At 36.8% G+C, this 27296-nt stretch overlaps 1 protein-coding gene across 3 annotated transcripts in view; it reads left to right on the forward strand.

Annotated features, from left to right (window-relative positions):
* The window catches only part of LRRC4C (leucine rich repeat containing 4C), a 907789-nt gene that overhangs the window by 260381 nt on the left and 620112 nt on the right, over positions 1-27296 (forward strand). The gene's annotated exons all lie outside the window — the stretch shown is intronic.

Consider the following 27296-nt stretch of genomic DNA (forward strand, 5'->3'; position numbering starts at 1 on the left):
ATGTAAAAGATGCAGAAAATCTTCCCCTTTGTGAGTTGCTGAGTGGCTTTCAGAAATGGCTTCTGACTGCTGAGTAGTTTAGACAAAGCCATTATCCCTCCAAAGCATGCGGTAATGACAGGACACATGCCGCTTAATGTAAACTCGCAGCCCGGTGCTGGGCAGACATGATTAGGCTGTCATCGTCCCAACAGCAACAACAGGAGCAAAATAAATAAGTAAAATCATCTGATTCATATTTATTAGGGGGCTTTGCAATGGGCCTGATGCCCTGATGCAATTAGCATTTTTGTTTGTGTTCTTGACTCATGAGCTGAAGACCAATTTAAATTAATCTATTCATAACCTACAAAAAGACTGGCTTTTATGAGGTGACATCACCCCAGTGTCTCCTTGTTTCCTATGCTTCACCAGATACACAGTCACTAATTCTGAAATTGTTAATAGGAAGATATTGTTTGCAAAATTTTAAAATATACTATGACTGAGCCTACAGCCTAATACAACCTTCAGAAAATTCCCATGTTTGCCTTTTCATTCTGTTTGTGTATTATAACCCAACATATGCTAATTCGCACATGCACAGTCATACACATGCACATTAAATAATATATACGCAGGTGCCCATGCATTCATGCACACACACTCACATCTGTGTCTTTCTGTTCACCTTGGTTGAAATTAGAGTCCAATGACACATTACTCATCACAATCCGAAGTAGGTAGAATGCACTCCCTTTTAATTTGGATTTTAGAAAAACCTGTGTCCATGCATTCATTATAGGGAATGACCATTACAAAAACAGACTTTTCTAACATAGACATGTAAGAAGGCACACAAATCAGGGATGAGACAGAACAAGAGGGAATCAGAGTGGGTTCCCTGTCATTCCTGAGAGAAACAGAAGCTCATTTCTTTACAAAATTTCACAGAGACAAGAAAATGGGTTGTTCTATGCCCATCAACTTGATCCAAAGCTATTACTCTCACACTCCTGATTTAATGATGGCATGCAGCAACAGACTGACAGGGAAAGAGATTAAAAATCTGCAGCCTTTCTGCAAACAACCCCAGGCTGCCCAGCCCACCTAAGAGACAGCCTCTAAGCTGAGGGAAGAACACATTCTCCTAGTTTATCATCTCTCAGCCTCCCTGTGTGGGATTGTCAAGGAGATGCCAATCTTTGCCAAAGTGCCTGCACTCTGGGAGATACTGGGACTAGAAACTGGCCAGCAAGGTTCAACTCATGTCTGTCATTGAGAAATCAATGTCAGGATATGAAGAACGTACCTCATCAGATGCCGAGGTGACATATTGATACATTAGCGTGCCAAAGAGTTGGCAGGACCATAATGGCCCTTGGCTGTTGGCATCCTAGATCCATTTACTTCCCAAAGATTTAATGTGGCAAATTAACCTTGTCCGGTGAACTTCTGCTTACATATGCAAAGGGCATTGGGTATAAAAAGGGATGATACACACAGTATTTCTTCTACTTTTAATTCCTCTCACTCATCATCTCTCAACTTGCTTGTTACCAAACCTTTGCTACTAGAGAAATCTTTTATTATGAGAATATTGTGTCTGATGCCTGATGGATAGCACTGATTTGGGCACATTTCTAGAGTTTATTGTGTGCAGAGCCTTTTTCTATAAATTTGATCAAGACATATAGACTAATACTGATGAACTATATATATATATATATATATTTTTTTTTTTTTTGCCAAATCAGATATGCAAACTCCATGCAAGGAAAGGCTGCTTTGGTTGTGCTCTTAAGTTAATGTTAGGTGTAATCCACGATGCACTTTAGTCACCACCATTTGATTAATTCCAAGCAAAAACGAAGCAACCTCTTTTATCTTAATGCTTCAAACATTTAAGGAGGAGAAATGGAGACCCTGGAATCGCATCCCTTTGCTCCATTCTAACTACTGAGACATAGGCACACATTTATATTGGTTTTTCTTCTTGTTTTTCTTTGCTAAGTATGGAAGAACTAATTAGAGTTTCATAGTGCACAGTGAAATCTACAGTAAGTGGAAGTGCTGAGGGAGCGGTGGTGATGAGTCCCCATGTGATGAGCAACATTAGTGAGTCTCTCCCAGGGTCAGGCACCCTGCTTTGTGCACCCACCCTTTCTATCTCACTGGGCTTTCACAACACCCTTATCAGACAGTTAATGATTAGCTTCATTAATTAAACAGCTGTAAGGAGGCAGGAGAGAGGCACTGTGCAGAGTGTAAAGGCTCTGGAAACAGCTTGTCTGCTCAAGTCACGACGCCACCTCTTATTAGCTGTGCATCTTGGTCCCATTACTTAGATTATCAGCTCCTCAACTTCTTCACTTACAGAATGTGGATAATAGCAATGCCTTTCTCCTATATTGGGGATGGGGTTTGAATGTGTTAAAACATCAATTTATCGCTGTAATGCCTAGCAGTGTTTCTCAACAGATCCCTAGAGCATCAGTATCCGTATCCCTGAGAAGTTTCTTTCATTTTACTTTTTAATCATGATTTATTGTTGTATGTATTACATATGTCTCCTCCCCCACCCCAATAGATTCGTTCTAGTCTACTCCCCCTCATTTCCTGCCCCAGGCCTTAACTATAATACATTATTGCTGAGGCCCAAGCATAGTTTCTTGAGTCCCAACACAGACATACCAAATCAGAAACATAGAAAATAACAGTCCTGACCTTGTATATTCAGTATTAAAACCTCCCCAATACTTGGATTAAATATCAAGTAACTTAAGAGTTAGGAAAAGGTGAGATAATCACAAGCAATGCTATGAAGAGATATTTTATGGAATGGGTTAATAAAACTTATAAGGAGTAATAATGAAAAATTTTGAGTGCAGCCTAGAAGGATGTAGACATCACATGCGTATTAACTTAATATCCTTAGTTTTCAAAAAAATATTAGCTATTGATATTAGTAAGCATGTATAAAATAGGAGGTGTTTTGAAGTAGAGCAGACTTGCTAATATTTTTGCTTAGTCAATTGATTAAATCACAGCTCAATGCCCTTGAAGGCCTCAAAGTTGTGACCCTGAGCCCAGAGCAATGTGGATTTGCTTCTAGTTAAATGTCTCATTTAAATTGTTTGTTTCCCCAATAAAGCCTCTGTAATAGTTCTACAGTGTATATATAAACCATCTCTGTCATGACAGTGTGTTTCAATTAATAACTGTTTAATTTGCTTAATGGTTGGTTATATGGATTTGCTTTAAAAAGAGTATAGTGGGGGCATGAAGCTATATCTTAGTAGTTGAAATCCATCAGTGCATATTTTCACTCTGACTACTGATCTCATAATTTTCTATCAATTTTCTCTAATCACAGAAAAGCACAAGGTAACGACATGACTACAAATATCTTTTTCTGGGAATTGGAAGGGGATGAAGGAGGGGGCTGACGGCACTAAGAAATGTCACAGAAAAATTAAAAACTTGAATTCTTACTACCAAAAAGTACGACAATATCCAAATGAAAGGGAAAGTATTATGTAGAAAATAAAATTAGTGCTACCAAGAAAGGTCTGGAGGCCTAGATCTTCTATGTAATGCTCAAAAATGTTTTCTGTTTTAATGGTTTCTGTTTTTCAAAGTCTTCTAATATGTATGAGACATATATATTGAGGATTCCAATTTCTCTACATCCTTGACAATATTTTATCGGTTTTGTTTTCAGTATACCGTGGACATCTTAGTAAGCGTAAAATTGCATCACACCATAGTTTAAGTTTGCCTTCTCTAATAATTTAATTATGTTGAGGCTATTTTTTATGTGCTTAATGGCTATTGGCATATCTTTGATGAAATAGTTATTCAAATCTGTTGTCCATTTTTTAATTGGGTAATTTGACATCTTACTGAGTTATAAGATTTCTTTACATATTCTGCATACAAGTCTCTTATTGGATATGTGATTTGCATATATTTCCTTCCAATATTTTTACTGTCTGATGGTATCTTTTAAAGTACAAAAGTTATTAATTTTGATGATTTATCAACATTTCTTATATTGCTTATGTTCTTGATGTCAGATCTAAGAAATCTGAGCCTGACCCAAATGACACAAGCATTTGCTCTTCTGTTTTATTCTTGCTCTTCTGTTTTATTCTAGTGTTTTAGTGTATTAGCTCTTATATTTACATCTATACTCCATTTGGAATCAATGTTTATATGTAGTTTACAGTAAAAGCACAAAGTCTTCTTTTGGATGTGGTATGCAATTTTACCAACACCATTTGTGGGTTTGTGGTAATAACTGTTTTTCCGTATTAAATCACCTTAATACCTTCCTTAAAAATCAATTGACCATAAGATAAAGGTTTATTTCTGAACCCTTAATTCTTTGCCATTGAACTATGTCTCTCTTTATGCAGTATTACATTGCCTTGATTACCATTGCTTTGTAATAAATTTTGAAACTGGAAAATGTATCTCCTCTAACTGTGCTTTTTTTTTTTTTTTTTTTTTTTTTTTTTTTTTTTTTTTTTTTTTTAAGATTGTTTAGCGAATCTTTTATGCTGTTTTAGGAAACATTGCTTATTCCTTAGGCCAGGGTTCAGCAAACCAATTAGTCAAAAGAATCAAATATCAACAGTACAGCGATTGAAATTTCTTTTGAGAGCCAAATCTTTTAAACTTAAACTTCTTCTAGTGCCACTTCTTCAAAATAGATTTGCTCCGGCCGTGATATTTTGTGGAAGAGCCACACTCAAGGGACCAAAGATCCACATGTGGCTCTGGAATTGTAGTTTGCTGACCTTGGCCTTAGGCAATGAAAAGCTATTATTTATTTAAATATGTTTTTCTTGATTTCAGAGAGAAAGAGAGAGGAAAAGGAAGCTAGAAGTAACAACACAATGAGAGAGAATAATTGATCAGCTACCTCCTGCATGCCCCTGAGTGGGGATCAAGCCCACACCCTAGACAATGTATCCTGACCAGAAATGAAACTGTGATCTTTTGGTTCATAGGTCGATGATCAACTACTGAGACAGGCTGGCAGGGCAAAAAGCTATTATTTATATGTGTTTTTTTTTTTGTTGTTGTTGTTGTTTTTTTTTTATAAGCTTCTTCAGGGAGGGAGATTGGTCATATTCATTCCTATGTCCATAGCAGCTGGCACGTTGTGCAGCTTCCAAATATGTTTGCGGAAATCATAATATTTACATTATGCACATTGACATTATGACACCCAGTGCAACTATTTCATGTAGGTTAATGAGATTTGATAGACTGTATTATAAAGAGCCCTGGATTGAGAGATGGGAAACTCTGATTCCAGTCCCTGATCTATGATAGACTATTATTTGATCTTGAGAAATTGAGGGGCTATTCTGAGCCAGTTTCACATCTATGAAGATGAAATTTGTACTAATTATTTGCTAGGATATTAGATATCTTTATCAGTATTAGGAAAAGTAATATTTTAGTAATTAATTGCTATTGCACAGGTAGTGTAATACAGGGATAAAAGAATTATAAAGCATGAGCCATGTTCTCAAGGAATATAACTCACATCAGGTTGTGGAACATGCATATTTCAAATAATGCTTTATTTTTCAACTTTCATAAATATTATCATTATTGAATATTATACTTTCTTTTCTTTTATTCTTTATCTTTGATATAGCTTCCTTTTACATCGGCATTCAATGGAATATAATTCTGCAGAATTCTAGTTATATTTGGCAAGTCACAAACACATTTTATGTAACAAACTGCGTTTTTTTGTTACTCAGGCTCTGTGCATCAAGTATAGGAATTAGGTACATTAGCATTCTTTGTTCCTAGGCCTTAACTTATGAGGCAGAACAATGATCTCACATGCTGTATTTGAGATTTTAGAAATGAGCACAGGGTTGTTTAAATCCAGTGAGCACATTTCCTCTGCCCTTTGGTCAGAAGCATTGCGAGCAATCTAAAAATGTTAGAGGAAGAGAGAAATGAGATGAATAACCCAAATATAGTAGCTTATTTCAGAGATCATTTACTATTCCAGCAACAACAAAAAGGCAGTTCTCAAAAATCCCAAGTAGGCGGTTCTACTTTCATCGTTTGCACTATGCTATTTTAACAAGTGTAAAAGTGATATTTTAGTCACAAGTTCCTGTGGTTCATCAGAGGCAATATATTTCTATACAAATTTTCATAACATCAGGAAATAATTACTTTTTAATGAATTCAGAAAAGCAAACCTCAATGGGAATGATTTAATTATCTTCTTTCAAAAAAGTTACTCTCCTGTGGACATTCAGCTACAAGGCAAAAGTACTGGAGAGTGTAATTGACTAGAAACACAGGTTACAGCAATGGATCAATTTGTATTACCCATGAAAAGTAAAATGCAATAAGCAGAAGAAACATTTTATATTCGAATTTTGTGAGATTCAACCTCAATGAGAGTAATGAATGTGTCTTCTTTCCGTAAGGGAGAGAGTGTAGAGTAATATAAAAATTACCTTTTCAATGCAGAGAAATTTGGTTTGCTTAATTCAATTTATAGGTTTTGCCCTAGGGGTTTTACACCAATATCAGGCCTTTTATTAAATTTACTTTCTTCAGTCATTAGGGAACAAAAAGAAGAAAAAATACTCACAATCAGTTTTACTTGAGATTCACAGAAAGTTATTTGATGTAAATGTTTAGTACTGAAATGTTTAGTCCGATTTTTAGGAATGGATTACAATATATTGTGTACACTTTCATAATTTTCAGAAAGCAATCCATCTGAGCTATGTTGTCTGTTATTTTATAGTTTAGTGAATCTCATAATATAGAATTTCTTACTATAATAATTTTAGAATGGAAAGAATCTGAAGGGCTAGATGATATCTGACCAGTGAAAGAACTGAGAAACAGTAGGGGTATTGCCTGCAGAATGACCACCATGATTTTCTCTAGAACTCCTAAGGACAAAAGTTATAACATGAAATCTCTTTATTGCTTCATCCCATGCCTGTTCTTCCAGAGAAGAGATTGTGGTTGGAGGGAAGGTGAGGGAGCAGTGAAGTAGCCCTTGTGGTTGAGTATGCACACCCTGAAAGGAGGTTCACTCCACTCAGCTTCTGCTTCACCTCCAGAGCCTGCTGTGCATTCAGGAATGTTGGGAAATCCAGGACAGCTATAGTAGCTCATTGATATTTAAAGAAGTGTCAATATAATTGCACAGACAGAGGGAAGCAGTCAGGGATTGGGTTAGATAAAAGATGTACAGAGCACATTAAGGATGCAAAATTAGGAGGGTTGTCACACTTCCAACAGCAAATGATGTAACCAGGGATGTGAGGCTCATCCATACAGGGTCTTGGTGTGATTTAGGAAATGATTCCTTGACTCAAGACCTACATTTTGGAAAATTATTATGATAAGATATGCAGTTGCGATGTGCTATGGAATATAATACCTAAATCCTTGATGTCTAAGAAGTAAATGGCATCTTGTTAGGGACTAGTAAAAGTAGTAGTGGAATAGCAGGATAAGATTAAAGGTTTTGGAGCATAAGTATAAATTTCAGAATAAAACTATTCCTGCTAATCTCTTAGAATAGATGAATGTTCTGAAGGATTATTCCTAAATATTTTAGTAGGTGATAGTGGTGATTCCACACTGGTTGTTCCATCGTCTACTAGTATTTTGGGAAAGCCAACTTAGAAGTGTTATCACTTTGGAATGGCAGCTACATCTTGAGAGAGCCCTCAGACTTCACATAGTGAAACACTATTCATACCATGATGAAGTTCAAATGTCTACCCTTAGTCACCAGGGGCATGATAATACCAGGGGGACATTTTTGTCTAATTCATCCTTAGGAGTCCTTAGTACGGGGCCCATTGGGTTGACATAACCGGGCACTCAAAGGACATGTTCTGTGGAAAGAGAAGTGGTTATAAAGAATTTGAGAACTCAAACAAAGGTTCCTAAAATTTCCCAACCTAGTTTTCCTTCCTGTGTACCATGTCATCCTTTCTCAGTGCTATATAGGCTTCTTGAATATTTTTTGATATGTTCAGTAGAGTGAAAATCAGTCATAGTCCTACTTCTGCAAGCATCCCTGTGAGCATCATCATGCCTCCATGCTTTCTGTGCTGTAGGAGGCTTCTGAGAAGATCTGCCCCATACTTGGCCACATAACCTGTCCTCTTCCTTAGCAAAAACTAAATAGATAAGAGATCATTACACCTTGATGAGCAGCAACTTCGCACTTGCCTTGGTTCTAGCTACTTTATATTCATCATTTTTTTTTTTATAACTTTGAGGACCACATAAGTGTCAAAATAAAACTATCCTGGAAATTGTAGTTATTTATCATCATATGTATTCTTTTTGCTGGATCCAAGGTTATCTTTATACACACTGATTGGAATACATCATTCATCTAGAGAAAATATTCTGATGTCTTCCCTTTGCTCTTTGAATAGAATAAAAAATCTTGTGTTATGGTTTAAAAGTTTTACCTGGTGCAGATGTGGGTGCTACAGCTCCAAAACCCCTCCCCAATGTACACCCCTTTCCCCCCTGGCCCCCACAACCCCATCACATTCATAGTTTATGTTCCAGACAAGCAAACTGATCAGAAACTGTCTCCAGACCACTCTTCTTTCTCCAACATTGTTTGTCTTCTCTTTCTTGTTGCCTGCATCCTTTTTCCCCATGTTCCTTTAAAAATGTTCATTATAAACACAATGGAACACTGACTAAATTGTCCCTGATGAAACAAACGACCTCGGAAAAAAATCATACAGTCTTGAAGATTGCCCCTAGAATGCTCCCATTTTTGTCTCATTCGTTGCTGCTGATTAAAGTGTGACTGATGACTCGCCTCCTGGCTTTCCTGATGGGATTGATGGCTCTGGAGTGGGCTTTGTATCTGCTCTGGGTTATTTTATGCTTATTGTTGAATGTGTACTTTTTTTTCCCCTTTGAAAGGAAAGGATGGTCTCAAGATTTAATGGTGTTTGAATCACATTATCATTCTTAATCTAAAAGGCCTGGGGTAATAAGGTGAAGAACCATAAAATGGGAAGGAATATTAATCATCTAATTTTTTAAAATATAATTCTGTGCTTTGCATATTTATAGGAGCTTGTGTGCTCCTAGACATGTCCTATGGTCAAGTAGAGTTGATTTGAGTGATGACTAGAATATTAATTTTGAGGTGATACTATCTCCTATTTTTTGTCTCCAACATATATTCCCAATATATATATATATGTATATATTTTTGAGACCCAATGCAAGAAATTCATGCAAGGGTAGGCCTTCTTTCCCCTGGCTGCTGGCATCAGCTTCCTTTTGGCACCTGGGTCCCGGGCTTCCCTCACAGCTCCAGCTTTGTCCAGAAGGTCATCTTACACTTTTATTATTTAGCATATTACAATTTTATTATTATAGATATATATTAATCCTCACCTGAGGATATATTTTTCATTGATTCTAGAGAGAGAGGAAGGGAGAGGGAGAGAGAGCAAGAGAAATATCAGTGTGAGAGACTGGGGATCAAGCCTGTGACTTGATCCCTGACTGGCAATCGAACCTGCAACTTTTCTCTGCATGAGACAGCATTCTAAGCACTGACCAACATCAGCCAGGTTTTTAATCCCCAATATTTAATGAAGGGTGCTATATTTAGTAGGCTTTCATTAAATATTAAAGCATTTGTAGTAAATAAATACATTTTTAGACATTTGACTGTTATAGCTGATTTGTAGTAAATGAGAAGAGGTGCTTTTAAAATAGTAGGATAAAATTAAGATCTGGTAGCTTGGATTTAAAGAATAAAAGGTTTTACGTTTCTTTAAAAGTGGTGATAAACCAGTAAAGGTTTGGAGCATAAGCATAACATGATCACCTGTAGATATAAAGATCTCACTAGATACTGTGAGGGAAATTCCATTGACAATGCCAGGATGGAAAGAGCAAGACTCCTTGAATCATCTGGGTGAAAAATGAGGGGGATGCACCGAACGTTGTAGGCAGTGTAGTCATATGACACGCTGTGGAGAGGACCAAGTATTTTTAGGGAGGATATAGAGAAATTGCCTAAAAGCAGCAAAAAAGAGCAAGTAGCACCCATATTTTACCTTTAAGTATTTATGAAGGAGGAGAGAGAGAAAAATTTGAACAGGTTAAAAAACACTAAGAATTCAAGGAAATTAACCCTCAAATAGGTGCTGTGCTCCCACCATCAATGTGATGGCCTTTGGTTTGGTTCTCAGGTGGTTGCTTCAAGTTGATTCATTCTCCACATAGAGGCATTGTTTTTTGAGTTACAGCCAGGCATTGCTGACAAGGGGAAGTCAGTGTGGGATTAAATTTGCCTCCATCTACCTGTGTGCGATTTGGTTAAATCTCTTAATCAACCTCTCTTTTTCTGTTAAAAAAAAAAAGAAAAAGAAAAAGATTATAAAACAGTGATGTTCAGAGTTTAATTGAGATGAAGTAGCTACAAAGCTGATTGCATACTCCAAAGGCACTTAGATAAAGAGTCATCACTGTTATTAACAGATTACCACTATGTATATGTGTGTACTTCAATATTTTTATTCAGACATATACCATCCTATATCATAAAGAGCTAATATGGTAATTAGACTGGACAATGGAACAACCTTCCAGAATGACCTTCTGGAACCACCAGTGGGGGTCGGGGGGGGGGAGGGGCGGGAAACAGGGCCAGAAGGCAGCCGGGCTGAGAGGGCTGAGCCCTTTTCACAAATTTCATGCATTGGGCCCCTCGTGTTCTAGAAATAGATGAAATGCTTTTTATACATCAGCGCATTTAATGTGCATCAGAAACTTCACAGAGAACTCCAGTCTCACTGCTCCCTATCTTTATGGAATTAAAATAATGCTTTTGAAGTTATTTTCATGCTAATAAAAAGTGTATTTCATTATTGAAAGCATGTACCACGAGGCAACTCAATCAGTATCATTCTGATGGTGTGCTCTGGTCCACTGCCTCACTAATTATAGGTCTAGCTGCCTGCATGTTTAATAATTTTGTACTTAGACCAAACAGTGGGACATCAGGCTGTCTGAGTAATGCATGAACACAATACCGGACAGTGCACTTGCTTATGAACCTGAGGGAGTAATTCAGCATTGGCAGAATAAATGGATTAAGGCATTGTTCTCTTCCATCTTCCTACTATTATCCCCCAACGAATCTCAGAGTGTAGTGACTCAAAAGAAGGCCCAAAGATTGCATCTTGTGAATTCAGTTAGCTCACACCATAACCTCTTAAAGCAATTAGTCCATAGGGCATTTGGCTCACTGACTCTATAAATATGTGTCGAATGTTTATGCCAGTCATTGGTGTCATGTTCAGCCCTGTCAATGTGCAACATCGATTTTGAGTGTCCTTGGCACAGAGCAACAAGTAGGCACTGGGAGAAATTCACAGGGAATAAATAATAGAATTTAGTGGGAAAAGCTTAACATTGGGCTGATTCCTCTGGGACTCATTCTTCTTGAATCCTCCTCCCACTTGGACAGTGGTCGGCAAACTGTGGCTTGTGAGCCACATGTGGCTCTTTGGCCCCTTGAATGTGGCTCTTCCACAAAATATCACGGCCTGGGCAAGTCTATTTTGAAGTGGCGTTAGAAGAAGTTTAAGTTTAAAAATTTTTCCTCTCAAAAGATATTTCAATCGTTGTACTGTTGATATTTGGCTCTGTTGATTAATGAGTTTGCCTACCATTGCACTAGGATAACAGAGAACAGTGTTTGAGTGAACTGAGACATATGAATGTATACACATATATTTGCTTTTAAATAAAAGATCTGTATCATAAAGTTAGTTAGGTTGAACCATACAAAAATGATAATACCCACATTTCTGATATATAAAATTTGCAAATATTTTTTAAAATTTAACCAGACAGTACATTTTCACTGTATAAAAAGTACTTGAAAGAATTGAAGATGGAGATAATATTTAAAATCCTACCATGCAGAAGCTTCTATTATAAGTATATTTGTGTATTTCATCATAGTCTTTATTATATGCATTTAATGCAGTTGTGAAGTTACTTTACAGGCAATGTTGTATCCACTCATTTATTATACCTTGGTTTCAAATTCTGGTAGTTTTCCAACTCTGAGAATTTGTGTTCATTACTAAGCTCATCTGTAAAATAAGACTAATGAATGGATCTAACTCATAGAACATTTATGAGACTTAAATGAGAGAATACGTGGAAAGTATTTAGCACAGGCCTAGAACCTGGATAGTGTTCCAAAAAGTGTTAACTTACAAATATTTCTTGTTATTTAAAACCCTTAAAATCATATGTAATGGCCACATGATATAATATCTCATATATCGAAGTCTCTATTATGCTCTAATTGTGTGACAGATTTTTTCTAATCTCACTCAAATAATGGCCACATTTCATTTTCTTATTGATTGAGAATAACATGGGACTTTGTTGAGCATTGCCCATCAAGGAGATCTAGCTTGTAAAAATGCCTGCAAGTTAGGCATTCCACTTCTATTCACTCCCAAAGAATGGGAAGAGTAAGAGTTTTATAATTATTAATTTCTGCATCCAAATTCTGCCTACCCCATACTTGGTGGGTAGCATTAGGAAAATTATTTAACACTGTGAGCCACAAGCAACTCACTCATTCTTTGGTTTTAGTAGTTACTATCCAATAATACAGGTGATTGCCCTTATTATCAATGCCAGAGGAGCATTTATAAGAAATATTCTCCCATATAGTGGTTTATTTTAATAAATAAAACGTATCAGTAGGACTAAGCTGCACCTAATGTGCTGCAATGTTAATGGCTGACAGGTTTATTACTAAGTGCAGGTGTCCAGAGCAGGGTAGTTACAATGATCAGGAATAGAGAAGGTCAATGGGATACGTTTTTTTTTTTCTGTACCCTGAGTTGTGGTATTTCTTAGTACTTTTTTTTTTACAAATACCAAACATGTAGATCTTTTTAAGACCAAAAATATATTTATGTGTTTATCTAATTTTTAGAGCAAAAATTGATTTGTGAGATCACTTTTATAGGGAGCCAGATTGTGACACACTAATTGGGAATAACATGAATCTTTTAAAGCAGTGCATGTTTATTACAAAGAAATCAGAAAGATATGAGCAATAATAAGAAGCAACACATAATAAGAAACAACACAATAGAATAGTAATTCCTTACATAATTCCTTACCTTACCCCAGAAATGAACGCTTTGAGATGTGTAGACCTGGTGGTATAATTTTTCCAGAGGGTTCTCTCTCTCTCTCTCTCTCTCTCTCTCTCTCTCTCTCTCTCTCTCTCTCTCTCTCTCTCTCTCTCTCTCTCCCTCTCTCCTCCCCTCTTACATAACTCTAATTATGTATAATCTTATTACATTATATTATCACTTAATGATATACTGCAGACATCTTTCCAAGTCAATTGGCCTATACCTGCAATATTTTTATAGCTTAATATTGTTTTAAAAATGTAGTAGAAAAGCCGATGCCTGTTTGGCTCAGTGGTAGAGTGTTGGTCTGCGGACTGAAAGGTCCCAGGTTCGATTCCGGTCAAGGGCATGTACCTTGGTTGCCGGTACATCCCCAGTAGAGGGGTGGCAGGAGGCAGCTGGTCGATGTTTCTCTCTCATCGACATTTCTAGCTCTCTATCTCTCTCCCTTCCTCTTTGTAAGAAATCAATAAAATATATATTTTTAAAAATGTAGCAGAAAAGCACCTATTGATGGATGGTTAGCCCACACATAAAATACTTTATTTGGAATATAATATTCCATTCTTCTTATTAAATTTTCCCAATCAAAATTAATTGCAAATATTTGTATCTACTAGCATGGTGTTTATATTTACCGGGATTACTTCTAAATATACATTATTACATGACCATAATTCATATTTCTAAAATTTAGAAATATATGATTTCTTTCACTTATCCCTGATGACTTTGACAAAACATCTGTTGTTGTTCTGAAATAATTTACGGTCAGTTCAGATGGGGAATGGATAAGGCATTGGGTCGTTTACCAGAAATAGCTAAAAGTCTATGACCCAAATGTTGTAAGTTTCATATCACTTGTACAATCAGGGATATTAGATTCTGTATTAAGGAAAGGAACATTAAATCACCTAACTGTAAGCCAAGCTTTCTTTATAAAAATGCACCAGTCTTTCTTCATTCCTAAGATTTAGCGATCTTAACTGAACTCACATTTGAATAGAAGATTGCTTGAGCAATGGGCCTCTGCAAACCGGCCTTTACAATACCTGGGGTTAATGGTCAGTCCCTTGGTTAATGTGCTGAATTTTTTGGACCAAGGCAAAAATCATCAGTGCTCTTCCTCACCAGCCATTAGCTGGAATAATGACAGATTTTGTGAAAGCATCATGCTGCTGGCACTTTTAACAGCTATTCTGTTTCCTTTATTTTCCTTGATTGTTTACTGTAGGCTACTGAAGTGACCCATGGGAAGAATCACTTGTTTTAACTCCGTAATTATCAAATGTCATTTATTAGGATAGAAACACCCAAAGCCACATACAGTATTTAAATTCTCATGTATAGAAAGTGAATAAAAATCTATGTAGAAATCTATGCCTGGGTCTAGGATGCAATTGCTCCTTGTCTATATGGATTCAAGGGTTTTTTAGAGATGATATTCAACCCTAACAGATACATGGGATTTCATGCCCAGCATATGGAAACTTGTACAAGAGGAGGTTGTATAACCACTTTCGAAAGATGTATGTTTGTGAGATCATTTTTATAGGGAACCAGATTGTGATACACTGCTTGGGAATAACATGAGTCCCTTAAATAGTTTCCCGTGTTTTTGTTATTTAAAATCCAAAAAAGATAAAAATAAATTGGGGTTGAATATCAACTTGATGGACCCTTCTGCTCATCAAGCCCTCAGATATTTATTAACATTGGAGATGATATTCACTTTTGTGAATCGTCTCTTTCAGGATGCTCAGTTTTTTACCTGACATCTCATTTTTCTCTCTGCACTATTTAAAGCATTACTTGTTTAGATTTTGGAGGAAATAAGGGATAAATTACTAGTACTCTCTTCAAAATCATTTTCTATTCCCCACTCCCATCCCCCTTTTTTGAAATGGTCAACTTATTGATGGAGAAGGATTCTTGAGCCAAATTTTAAATCTGAAGAGGATCCTATTGCCACAACATCTCATAAATTATTTTCACTCTCTTAAAGGTGAGTGAAATTGTTTAATATTGAACAACTGCAATGTTCAGGGTACCTGTGCTATGTGTGAGAGCATTGGTTTGAGTAATAGTTACTTTCAGTGGCTATGGAGCAGACCAATGACATTTACCATTCTTTACTGATGTTGTACTATATGCCAAAGTCCCTTGTTAGGCATTTTACATATAATCTGTTTTAAATTATATCAACTCCCTTCCCCAAGAGATAGGCATTTGTAGCGGTTTTTAGATGAAGAAACCAAAATCAGAATTGTTGAAGTCTTTGCCTTAAACTCAGACCTGGATCAACTCATTGCTTTATATATGCTTGCTGGATCAAATTACTTCTCTGGGCCTCAATTTCTTTGTTCCCACAAGGATAATAGCACATATATCTCAAAGAGTTTCTATAGAGACGAAGTAAATAATGTTTCTAAAGCACACATAATCACTAAATGCTTGTTATTATTACCCAAAATCACAGAACTAGTTAGTGTTCAGAATTTTTTTTTCAGAGAATCCATTAATTCATTATGGAAGCTCTAAAAAGGAAAATTTAAAAATAGTGCATTGAGTCTGCAGGAACACACATGATCCGTGAAGACATAGTGATTTAAATTCATGAAGATTTTTAATAATTGATGAAGCAAATGCAATTATAATCAGATTGTGGGAGTAATGAAGGAAAAATTGGTTATATAAGTGATTGCTTATTTCTATGTTCTTCTGCTTCCTATATGACCAAGTTTTTCTTTGTAGATTATGAAACAGCTAGAGGCCTGATGCACAGATTCATGCTAGAAAGGGCATTCTTTTCCCTGGCTGCTGGCAGCACCTTTTCACTCTGGCCCTGGAGCCACCTCTTTCTGCTTCAGCCCCATCTTCCCATGCTGCCCAGAGGCCCTGAGAGACTGGGGGTGGGGCAAAATGCCTTAGTCGTTGACAGGGTGATGACTCAAGCATCCCACCCCATCACTAGGCACCTGTTTATGCAAATTAACTGCCATCTTTGTTGGGTTAATTTGCATATCACTCCTGTTTGGCTGGTGGTGTAGTGGAGGTATGGTAAATTGCATGTTTGTCTATCATTAGGTAAGACAACGCCCAATGCATGAAATTCATGCAAGGGCCTTGGCCCCTGCCATGGTGGCTGCCTCTACCTTGCCCCTGCCTACTGTGGCTTTGTCAGGAAGGACATCTAGTCTAATTAGCATATTATGCTTTTATTATTATAGATTATTATAGATGTCTCTCAATTTCTTTGTTTTGCTAGTATACCTAACATAGTGCTGGGGTATTAAATACTCATTACATAATTATGATCAAGAGCTTTTAAAAAGGTGTCTCTGGACTACAGAAAGCCTATGTGGAAAAGTTAGCATAATAAATCTGAGACAGCTTTTACTAGAAAGGCTCACTTATGAAATTTACTCTTAATTGCCACATAAACTTGAATTTTGGAAGAATCCCCACCTGCTCTCAGAATGGTAAAGAGTGGTTCACTGTACCTAAATGGTACAATCTGGTCCATGCCAAACACCTGCTTTCTTTCTGAGAGTCTGGAACTTTGGTAGGTGCTAGGCAGAGAGTGTCTGAGTTATCAGCACACAGTAGATAGAAACCCTGGGCACTGAGGCTCTAGTGAACTTCTGTAGTAGACAATATTTTACATTTGCTGTCAGAATTAATTGCTAGAGAAATTAAGAACATACTGTGTGCATTCATGGAGAGAGGACACTTGGAAGCTTGTCCCTCATCCCCTCAGGATGTGGCCTCATGTGCTTTTCCCCTTTGCTGATTCTACTTTGTATCGTTTCACTGTGATAAATCATGGATATGAATGTCACTCTATGCTGAGCCTTGTGAATCCTCCTACAAAAATTATTCCACCTGAAGATGATCTTAAAGGATCCTCCCAGCATTCCCTGGTTCAAGAATCACCAAGCTTTTTAAACTTGCCCACCCACAGCAACTATAAGCTGTACATTTGATGTGCAATGGCAAATATCCAGGGCATAGAACAAAATAGGAGTAGAGTGAGGTGGGTGCAGTTGAATGGGTGTGTGATATAAAAGCTAAAGAGTGTAAGTTAATAAGTGGAGAGGATCAATGGAGACAGGAAATAGAAGAAGGTTATTAGTGCCTTAGAATGGTTAAATAATTATCTCTTCTCTCTCCAATTTGTTTTAGACCAATTGAGAAATAGGTGAAGGCAGAATGGGGAAGCCAGATTACTACTTTTATTACTTATATAAAGGCTGTGTTTTACTCTATAAAGGCACAATTATTGATGTACCCAGTGGGTTTTCTATTAGAATTAGAAACATTTACCAATTGCATAAGATTATGTCTGGCTTCTTTTGTCATCCACTTCAGTAACTATTATTGTGCTCCTTACAAATACCAGGAAACACCAGTAATGAAGAAGCAGTATCCCTAAGCATTAGAGACTGCAGCAAATAGAAAGACCCATAATATTTAAAACTCCAATTACTAAGCAAGATACAAGAGAGGTAGAATTCAATCATGTGAAACATTTTTTTTTTCTCCCAAGGGCCATTTGGATATTTATAACATCATTCTTGGGCCATGCAAAATTATCAACTTAAAAATTACCCTGCTATATTTGGTGAAACACTTAATTAACTCACTACTAATGTCTTGGCAGGGCCAGACCAAATAATTTTGTGGGCCTTATAGGGCTGTAGGGTTAGACGTTCCCCACCCCTGGTGTAAAAGGTAGGTATTAGGAATTCACAACTGGTCAAGTCTCCTCTGTAAAGGACAAACGTATACTTTTGTGGAATAAATGGTTACACAAGGAAGCCCAAGAGACTTACCATAAAAGCGAGGCATTTGAAGTTAGTTAACAGAAAATTTGGTTATTAATCAAAATATTAATCAAAAGATGCCCAAACCGGTTTGGCTCAGTGGATAGATGTCAGTCTGTGGACTGGAAGGTCCCAGTTTTGATTCTGGTCAAGGGCATGTACCTTGGTTGTGGGCACATCCCCAGTAGGGGATGTGCAAGAGGCAGCTGATGGATGTTTCTAACTCTCTATCCCTCTCTCTTCCTCTCTGTAAAAAGTCAATAAAATATATTAAAAATATTAATCAAAAGAGACTTGGTATAGGTGGATCACATGAATTTTTTTTTTTAAACTATCCAGAGTGTTTTGATGTTATGGTGTTCGCTCACAGCACTACCAGTGTACAGTCAATCTTATTAGTGAGGTTGTAGGTTGAGCTTTTGTTCTAGATATTCCAAATATCAGGGACTTAAAATATATGTTTATTTTTGAACTCACATAATATTCTAGGTAGGGTTGAGTTCATGACTCCAGGAACCCAGGTTTTTTTCTATCTTTCTGTTCTGCGTTTCCTAGGGCATTGCCATCTTGACATGATTAAAAATGGTTTACCATTTCACTCACAGTTTTTGCCAGCAGGAAAGATGTAAAATCCCCTTGATTTAAGAAAATTGCATGGAAGTTACAGATTTTTTTTCTCTCACATTATATTGTGATCTTAGATGCACAATCATACATAACTGCAAGAGAGTCTATGATATGTCTTTTTCCTTTACTTATTTATTTTTTATTTTTTCTGGGAAACCATATATTTCATTTCTAAAAATGGGGGGTTGGGGAAAGTCATTGCTGTAGAAGGAGAAAATTATTATTGGAGGGCAGCCAGAATTTATTTACAGATTCCATCTTTTTACCCATCTAAATATCTCAGTTTACCTTTCAAACTCTACCATTTAAACACACTCAGGCACTCCTCTAGTAAAAAATCCCAAACTCTCATCAAGGGTATCTATTTTATACAGCCCTCTTCATTGTAATTCTGGATGTGATTCAGATTTTGCCAGTTGTATTTGAAAGGCAGGAGAGAGATAGAGCTCCCGTTGTCCATTCAGTAGCACTGTGGGTATTGAGTATTCATTTTGTGGATGTGAACTGCAGTAGGTACAAAAGAGTTCTGGAATCTACATCAGTAGCCGCACTTCCCTGGACTATTGCAGCTCCCCTAGCTGAGGCTATTTTATGATTATGGAATCTTCCTAATACTAGCAGCTTCCAGTGAATTGTGTGGTTCAGGAGCCAGCAACTATAGTAAGAGCTTTGCAGTTTCACAGGCAGTGTCCTGATGATTCAAGATTCAGAAACTTCTTGGAGTTCAGATTCTTTGTTCAGGCTTTAAAATTAATTTATTAAAGCATAAACTGACCTATTTCTTCCACCTTTTCAATGATTCTGTAAGCCATTAAACACCCAGTAATAACTCATTTCTCCATAAACTAGCTAGTATGAAGTTTATTCTTGACAACTGAAATCTTCTGACAAGTTAGTAGAGCCTTCTAATAAATAAATCATTTCATTTGTTTGTTCACTGAAGTGAACAAAAGATAAAATGTACTCAAGCAACTTCTAGTCTAGTAATTGATAGTTGATGATTACTGATAATTTACCCATGTGTCAGGCATCAAAGAGTTTGACCATAATATAATTTTCAAAGTCAGCAATCACTTATGTATTAGGAATGATTGTATTTTTCTTCTGTAGATGAGAAAACTGAGTTCTAGAGAAGTTAGCAGATCCCAAGTATCTAAAACTTATATACAGTCCAGACAGCATTTGAAATCAGATTTTTCTTAACAGTTACAGAACTAGAAATACAATTATTAAAATCATCATTAAGCATATACTAAATTAATTGGAAGTTTAACGTAAATGATGGGAAAACTTGAGATATTAGGACAATGTAGAAACCAATTGGAAGGTGAATTGAAAAATAGGTTTGTTGATGGGTGCCACTGAAGTTTTTGAGTGTGTGTATATGAAAATTGAAGAGAGAGAGAGATAGGAACATCAGTGATGAAACAGAATCATTGGCCCTAACCAGTTTGGCTCAGTAGATAGAGTATTGGCCTGCAGACTGAAGGGACCCAGGTTTGATTCCGGTCAAGGGCATCATGTACCTTGGTTGCAGGCACACCCCCAGTAGGGGATGTTCAGAAGGCAGTTGATTGATGTTTCTCTCTCATCGATGTTTCTAACTCTCTATCCTTCTCCCTTCCTCTCTGTAAAAAGTCAATAAAATATGTTTTAAAAAAGAGAGAGAGAAAGAAAGAAACAGAATAATTGATTGACTGTCTCCTGCACACCCTCTACTGCAGGGGTCTTCAAACTTTTTAAAGTGGGGGCCAGATCACGTTCCCTCAGAGAGCTGGAGGGCCGGACTATATGAACTACTAATTCCTACTGTAACACCTTGGCTGCGCTCACTGCCCAAAAAACCTGGCGGGCAGGATCAGACTCCCCTGAGGGCTGCATGTGGCCCGCGGGCCGTAGTTTGAAGACCCCTGCTCTACTGGGAATCGAACCTACAACCAGGGCATGGGCCCTTGACCAGAATTGAACCTGAGACCCTTCATTCCTCATGTGGATGTTCTATTCACTGAGCCAAACTGGTTAGGGAGAAAATAAATAATACGTTTTGAAGTTGCTCCTTTGTAGGGAGATGGGATTCAGAATAGAACTTTAAGCTACTTTAAACAGTATTTTTTTTTTGTCTTAAAAATAGATTCTGCACCACAGATTCATGTGTATAAGAAAACACAAAAACATTTTTAACTCCTCTCAATTAGCATATATAATTATTCTCATCATGACTTAATTTATATATTTGAGATGACAATACAATAACCGTGACTTTTTTATAATTTAACTAGAGGTCTGATGCATGAAATTCATGCAAGAGTAGGCCTTCCTTCTTCCAGCTACCAGCACTGGGTTCCCTCTGCCATCTGGGAACTCAGCTTTCCTCCAGTTGCCAGCAGGCACCCCGGACCTGGGCTTCCTTTGCAGCCCTGGCTTCATCTGGAAAGTTGTTCAGAAGGATGTCTGGTCTAATTAGCATATCACATTTTATTATTATAGATTTGAGGAAGCATACTATATAAAAAATAGCCTAAAGTTTTAAAAACTTTAAAGTTCAGAAATCTTAGATAGCAATGCTGAGCCACATTTTCTCACCAATAACTCCCTGACTTAAAAGTGCTTGTTTATTTGACAAACTACTTTTATTAGGTTGCAGCAGTTTAATTTTCCTGTTGTAATATCACACAACAAATTAGTGTCCAACAGAAGGTTAATGAGCACAATGACTTTTAATTACCATACTATAGTACTATACTTTCAGCTAAAGCAAATAACCTCAATATTTTACTTAACAAATGCAGCCTTATAATGGATCTGTTGTTCTTGAAAATATTGAATATCAGGCATAAGGCCTTAGTGTGCATATATAGTTCATTTTGAAATGTTGAAAAGTAAAATTGAAATCTTTAATGGGGAATTTGGGGTTTGACATACAAAGATTCAAAAATTGTTGACTGAGAGAAAATTGTGTCTTTTAATTTAAAAACAGATAATTTTATTTTAAAAGTTGAGGGGGAAAAAGAATATGGAATTTGGGTTTTGTGTGGCATGCCTTAAGAATCTCTTCTGGAAGCCTTCCCACATTATTAGGCATGCCCAGTTATGTGGAGCCCTCTATATCCTTAGCTAAGGTATGAAAACAAGACAGAGAAGTTCAATGACCCAGAAGTACAAACATGACCTCTCTTGGCACCAGCCATTGTTCACCCTATTCAGAAGCTGAATGCAAGCTACCTTGGGAATGATGGTGAACTAAGAAGATACCATGGAGAACCATCCAATGTTTTCCTTTATTTTACAATTTCTCTGGATATCCAAGTCATTGTTAATATGCCTGTATTTGAGGAAGCTTAAGTGAAACTTTCTAGAATGAGCATAAGAAAAAAAATCGGACAACCTAGATTGGCAAACATTCTACAAGATACTTGAAAAGGACTCCTCAAAACTGCTAAAGCCTTAGAAAAAAAGATGACTCTGTTTCAAGATGACTGCTGGAGTCCCAAATAGATTATCATTGAAGACTGAAAGAAGCTTAAAACATGTAATTGAAAGTTGCTGTCCTGTCAAGCTTAAGTAAATTGTCCTTAAGAAGCCTTCCCAGAAAATACACAGCATCTAGTTAAGCTCCTTGACTGAGTCTTAACCACCTGGACAAACTTAATTACAATAGAATTTGGGGAACCTTTTGATTCAATGATAGTGTGCCCAGTAAGAAAATCAAAATCCTAGACCTAGCTAGTTTGGCTCAGTGGATAGAGTGTCGGCTAGTGGACTGAAAGGTCTGGGGTTCGATTCCAGTAAGGCCATGTATCGGTGGCAGGCTTGATCCCTGGCCCTGGTCAGGGTGCATGCAGAAGGCAATCCATCAATGCGTCGCTCTCTATTGATGTTTCTCTCTGTCTCCTTTCCTTCTTTCTGCTTTATCTAAAAGGCAATTGAAAATATCCTTGAGTGAGGATTAACAACACAACAAAAAAATTAAAATTATGTTACTTCAGGAAGAAGGAAGCATGAAGTTTAGATTAGACAACTATTGATTTCTGGCATATGATTCATAAACTGTTTACTTAATGTAAAATAAGCAATATGTATAAATAAACTTTGAAGAATAAGAATTATTTTTATGTTGTTCATTAGATTCCACATATGAGTGAGATCATGTGATACTTATCTTTCTCTGTCTGGCTTATTTCACTTAGCACAGGTCCAGATACATAGAAAAATTCAACAGATTGTCAGACCTCAGAAGGAAGGTAGGGGAGGGTGGAGGCAGGGAAGAGATCAACCAATGAACTGATATACGTGTATGTAAGCATGACCCATAGACACAGATAGTAGAGTGTGAAGTCTTGGGGGAAGGGAGGTGGGAGGGACAAAAGAGGGAAAAAGAAACATGTAATTCTTTGATCAATAAAGATTTATTTTAAAAATAATTATTTTTAACATCATTTTGATTATAAAAATAAAATATATGAATGTAGGAAAATAAAATATTTTCTGAAGAAAAGGATTCACAAAGTTATTGGAAAATAATGAGAGAGGAATTCAGTTTTGCATTGCGATTGCCCATTATATTCCTCTTCATGTCTTTTTATCAGTCTGGTACTAAGTATATGGAGCAGGGCCTAGAGTTATAATCTCTTAAGCCTACATTTGCTAATCATCACTATGTACCATAAGGAGATGATCTTGGAAACAATTCCTGACATCCAGCAACTCAGCCACCTCCAATTCCTAAAGTGTAATAACAGGACTTGCTGTGACCAATGAAGACCACTCCGTGTTAGCCACACTGGAGCATGTCACAAAGCATTGCTGGCTTTGATCCTCTTAACAACATTGTGTGATAAATCACATTGTCATCCACAGTTGATAAATAGCTTACAGAGCTTAAGCAACTTTCCCAGAAATGCACAGCTCATAAGAGGTAGAGCCAGAATATTGATCAAGATCTGTCAGACTCTGAAGTTGAGCCTCTTAAATACTACCCCACCCCAATGCTTTATGGCTTCTTTTTGTCTTACTTAACTAGATAGTCACACTCGCCTTGAATAATTCACTGACAAGTTTCCATGTTTCAAGGCAGTTTGGATCTCTGATAATATTCTGGGTTCTTGAAATTTCACTTAAGCTTCCTCAAAAAAAAAAAAAAGTTTAATTTTAGCTTCAGATGTTTTCCTGAACTTCAGTTATTATTTATAAGAATTTGTACTTTGAGATGGTTAGCTTTTATATTAGAGAAAAATGTATGTGGGTATGTCTTCATGTGTGTAAATAAGTGACTAGTACAGTCCAGTTCTCAGCAGTTACATAAAATAATTATTTCTTTCAATCACCATCAAGAAATGATAATTCAGCATTGCTCCTTAGCTTGTTTTCTATGAAACACTTCCCTAAAGCCAACAGTTTCCTTAAAATAATGCATTCACAATGGCTATTAGAAAATATAAATTATTAAAACTCTGCATTTATTTATGGTTAAAAAAAATCGTGGATTTGTCTTGAATTATTGTTTTAAGCATATTTTAGAAAGACAAGCTTGTTCTAGTGCCAATATCTAGTGGTTCTGTTGTGAATCTATTGAAAGTTATTGCTATCTTTTATTGTTTATTAAAATCACTCATCCCACATCATCTTTAATAATTTAGAAAGCACTTCCTGTGATGTACCTTGTTTTTTCTGGAAAGTGACTTTATATCACTCTATCCCTGTACCCACGAATGCTACATCAATCAATTTTAAGACCATGGAATCATAGATTTACAAAATGTCTTTTACATATCTTTTAGACAAAATAAACATAAAGATGGAAGTGATTGTTTCAGAGCCACACAACCTACTATTACACAACTTGTGCATGGAATCCTAATCTTCAAAGAAGTCTAGTGAAATTAGTACTAATTAAATGGTTCTCAATATTTTGTGAACCCTAAGAGCTATCGAGTTAGTTAACTGGATTGCAAATGTTTGGTACTTATATTCCAAGTATTACTTATAGACAGAGTAAAATATGTTTTGCAATAAATATATTTATGCTCCTTATGTGTTTGTAGAACATGTTATTCTTGATGTTTTTAAGTGTTACTAAATTAATCATATGTTTTAGCTAAAGTAAGACACTACTAACTCACAATGCACTATTTTTTGTACCTCCAAGAAAAGAAAAATGTGGCCAATTATAATTTTTTGACACCATTGATTGAAAGATGATTGCTAACTTTACAGCTGTTAAAATGTGAGAACTAATATCAATTGTAAATAGATAAAATAGAGTCCCTGCAGGCATTAGCTCATGTCAAACCCACTGTTTTCCTTTGGAAAATATTATTCAACAAATATCAATTATGTTAGATATTGCTTTGCTTACCTGAGAGGTCTACACAAATAAGACATGGGCAAATAATTCAGGAGTTTACAATCTTGTAAACATAAAAAGTACCTGAGAGTAAGGAGCCTTGCAAAATTATATAGATTTACTGAATGAAAAGAAATATTTTATTCTTTTACATTTTCCACTGGCATACATTCCACCATTCCAAAGTTGGATTATCCATAATCTTTCCTACCTTCTTATCTACTATCTCTGCTTTAGTATGGACAGTCCAAATTCTAGTACTCTAGGGGTCTCTGCAGTGTCCATATTGCCTGTTCCAAGAAAGCTTTGGACACCTGACTATGCCATCATTTCTTGTTGTGGAAGCTATATCTTGACCAAAACAGTCCTGTTTTGCTACAGTATAGACCTGAAATAAATAAAAATGTGATTAGGCCGGTTTGGCTCAGTGGATAGAGCTTTAGCCTGTGGACTGAAGGGTCCCAGGTTCAATTCTGGTCAAGAGCATGTACCTTGGTTGCGGGCACATCCCCAGTAGGGGGTGTGCAAGAAGCATCTGATTGATGATTCTCTCTCATCGATGTTTCTAACTCTCTATCCCTCTCTCTTCCTTTCTGTAAAAAATCAATAAAGCATATTTTAAAAAAATGTGATTAGAAGGACTCCACCTTCCTCCACAGCTGTATCATTTAAAGTGACTCTGAGGGTGCAGCAGAATTCCCTCCCTGAGTGTGCCTGAATGGGAAGCACAGTTCTGGGCAGGCTGCTGAAAGCAGGTACATTGAGACAGTCATTGAAATGTTTGTGTTCTGTGCTGCATTCCTCATCTTATTTCATCTACAATCTATCTTTTTATAAGAAATATGCCGATGATCGTTTCCGCAGTAAATAATGCCCCACTCACCTGCCAGTGAACGGGTAAATTGCATTTGACAACATTCTATAAAATATTTATCTTCCTAATCTGCTTACCATTATAGGTTGAACAATAACATGACTAATAGAATCAGATAAATAGCACTTTGTGAGTTAGCTAGGATTTTTTTGGTCAGATTTTGTCAAATCTTGAAGATTTTCTCAAAGGATTGCTAAATAGCTATTGTGTTCAAAATTATCTCGGAAATATCTTCAGTTGTATCTTTCACAACCTGGTGGGGAAAAACTGCCCTGACATTAGAGTAGGCCAGTGTGACTTCCCTTTAGTGCTTTGTTCCATTCTGATGCTCTAGACATGAGGTGTGGGCATTTCATATTCCAAAGGGAAACATATAATTTAGCACCAAACCGCTCTTTGGTGAAAAGGGATTTTATCCTTCGTTCAAACATATTATCACTATAATAAACACCCAACCTAGCTATTTTTTGAGACCTCTCGTTCAAGGAGAATATTTAATGGGAAAATAGGTGGAGAATATAAGCAGTTGGTCAAATAGAGGGTAAAAATAAGAAATGGTATCAGAATATTAAAAAAAAAAAGAGAGAAAAGGGAGAAACAGTAGCATAAAAGATAAACAGAGAAGGAACAGGAAAATAGCACACACAAGCTTTCAAGCATACTCACCTGCATGACCTTGCTAGCTTACCTGCCACTTACTTGCTGGTTTGTGATCTTGGACAAATTATTTCACCCTATTTGCCTTATTGCAAAATATTTGTACAAATTCCTGTTTGCTTTCCATGTCATTGTGAAAATTCAGTGGTATTTTATGTAAAACCCTTAAGCCAATACCAGCCACAAAGTTACTGCTCAAAAAGTGGGAATCATCTATTTCACTCTCTAGAAAAAAAAAAAAAAAGTGATAGTGGGAGTGGTAGATTGCCAGACTCCACTGTGTCTGGTAACATTCAGGGTCAGTTCCACCAGATGCGGCTAACCCCTGGACAAGTCTGGAATTTCATGATAATGTTTCAGCTGTTCATTTAGAAGCCAAACAACAGAATGGCCTGATCTACCCTCCGGTCAACATCCACATGCACTGTGCCCACTAGATGTGTCTCATCATAGCTGATTCCACTGTATGTAGGTGTCTGAGCTCATGCAGTTTTGTGGCATTTCATTCTTCCTGGACTTCCTGGGAGCTGATTTAAGGTGCGCACATCAATCAGAGCCTAATCAAGCTCAAAGTCAGCAGCTTCTCAGGGGATAAGAAGGGCAACCATTGAGATCAGTTCAATCAGGGTGGTCCTTGGGCTCAGAGGCCCCCGCCTGCAATAAATCTGCAGAGTGCCTTTCAAATTCAATGAGCACTGATGAAGCAGCTGCCCATAGGGAGACCCTGCCTGTACAGTATAAAT

Source organism: Pipistrellus hanaki (assembly GCF_964339955.1).
Source record: "Pipistrellus hanaki genome assembly, chromosome: 9".
Classification (NCBI taxonomy): Eukaryota; Metazoa; Chordata; class Mammalia; order Chiroptera; family Vespertilionidae; genus Pipistrellus; species Pipistrellus hanaki.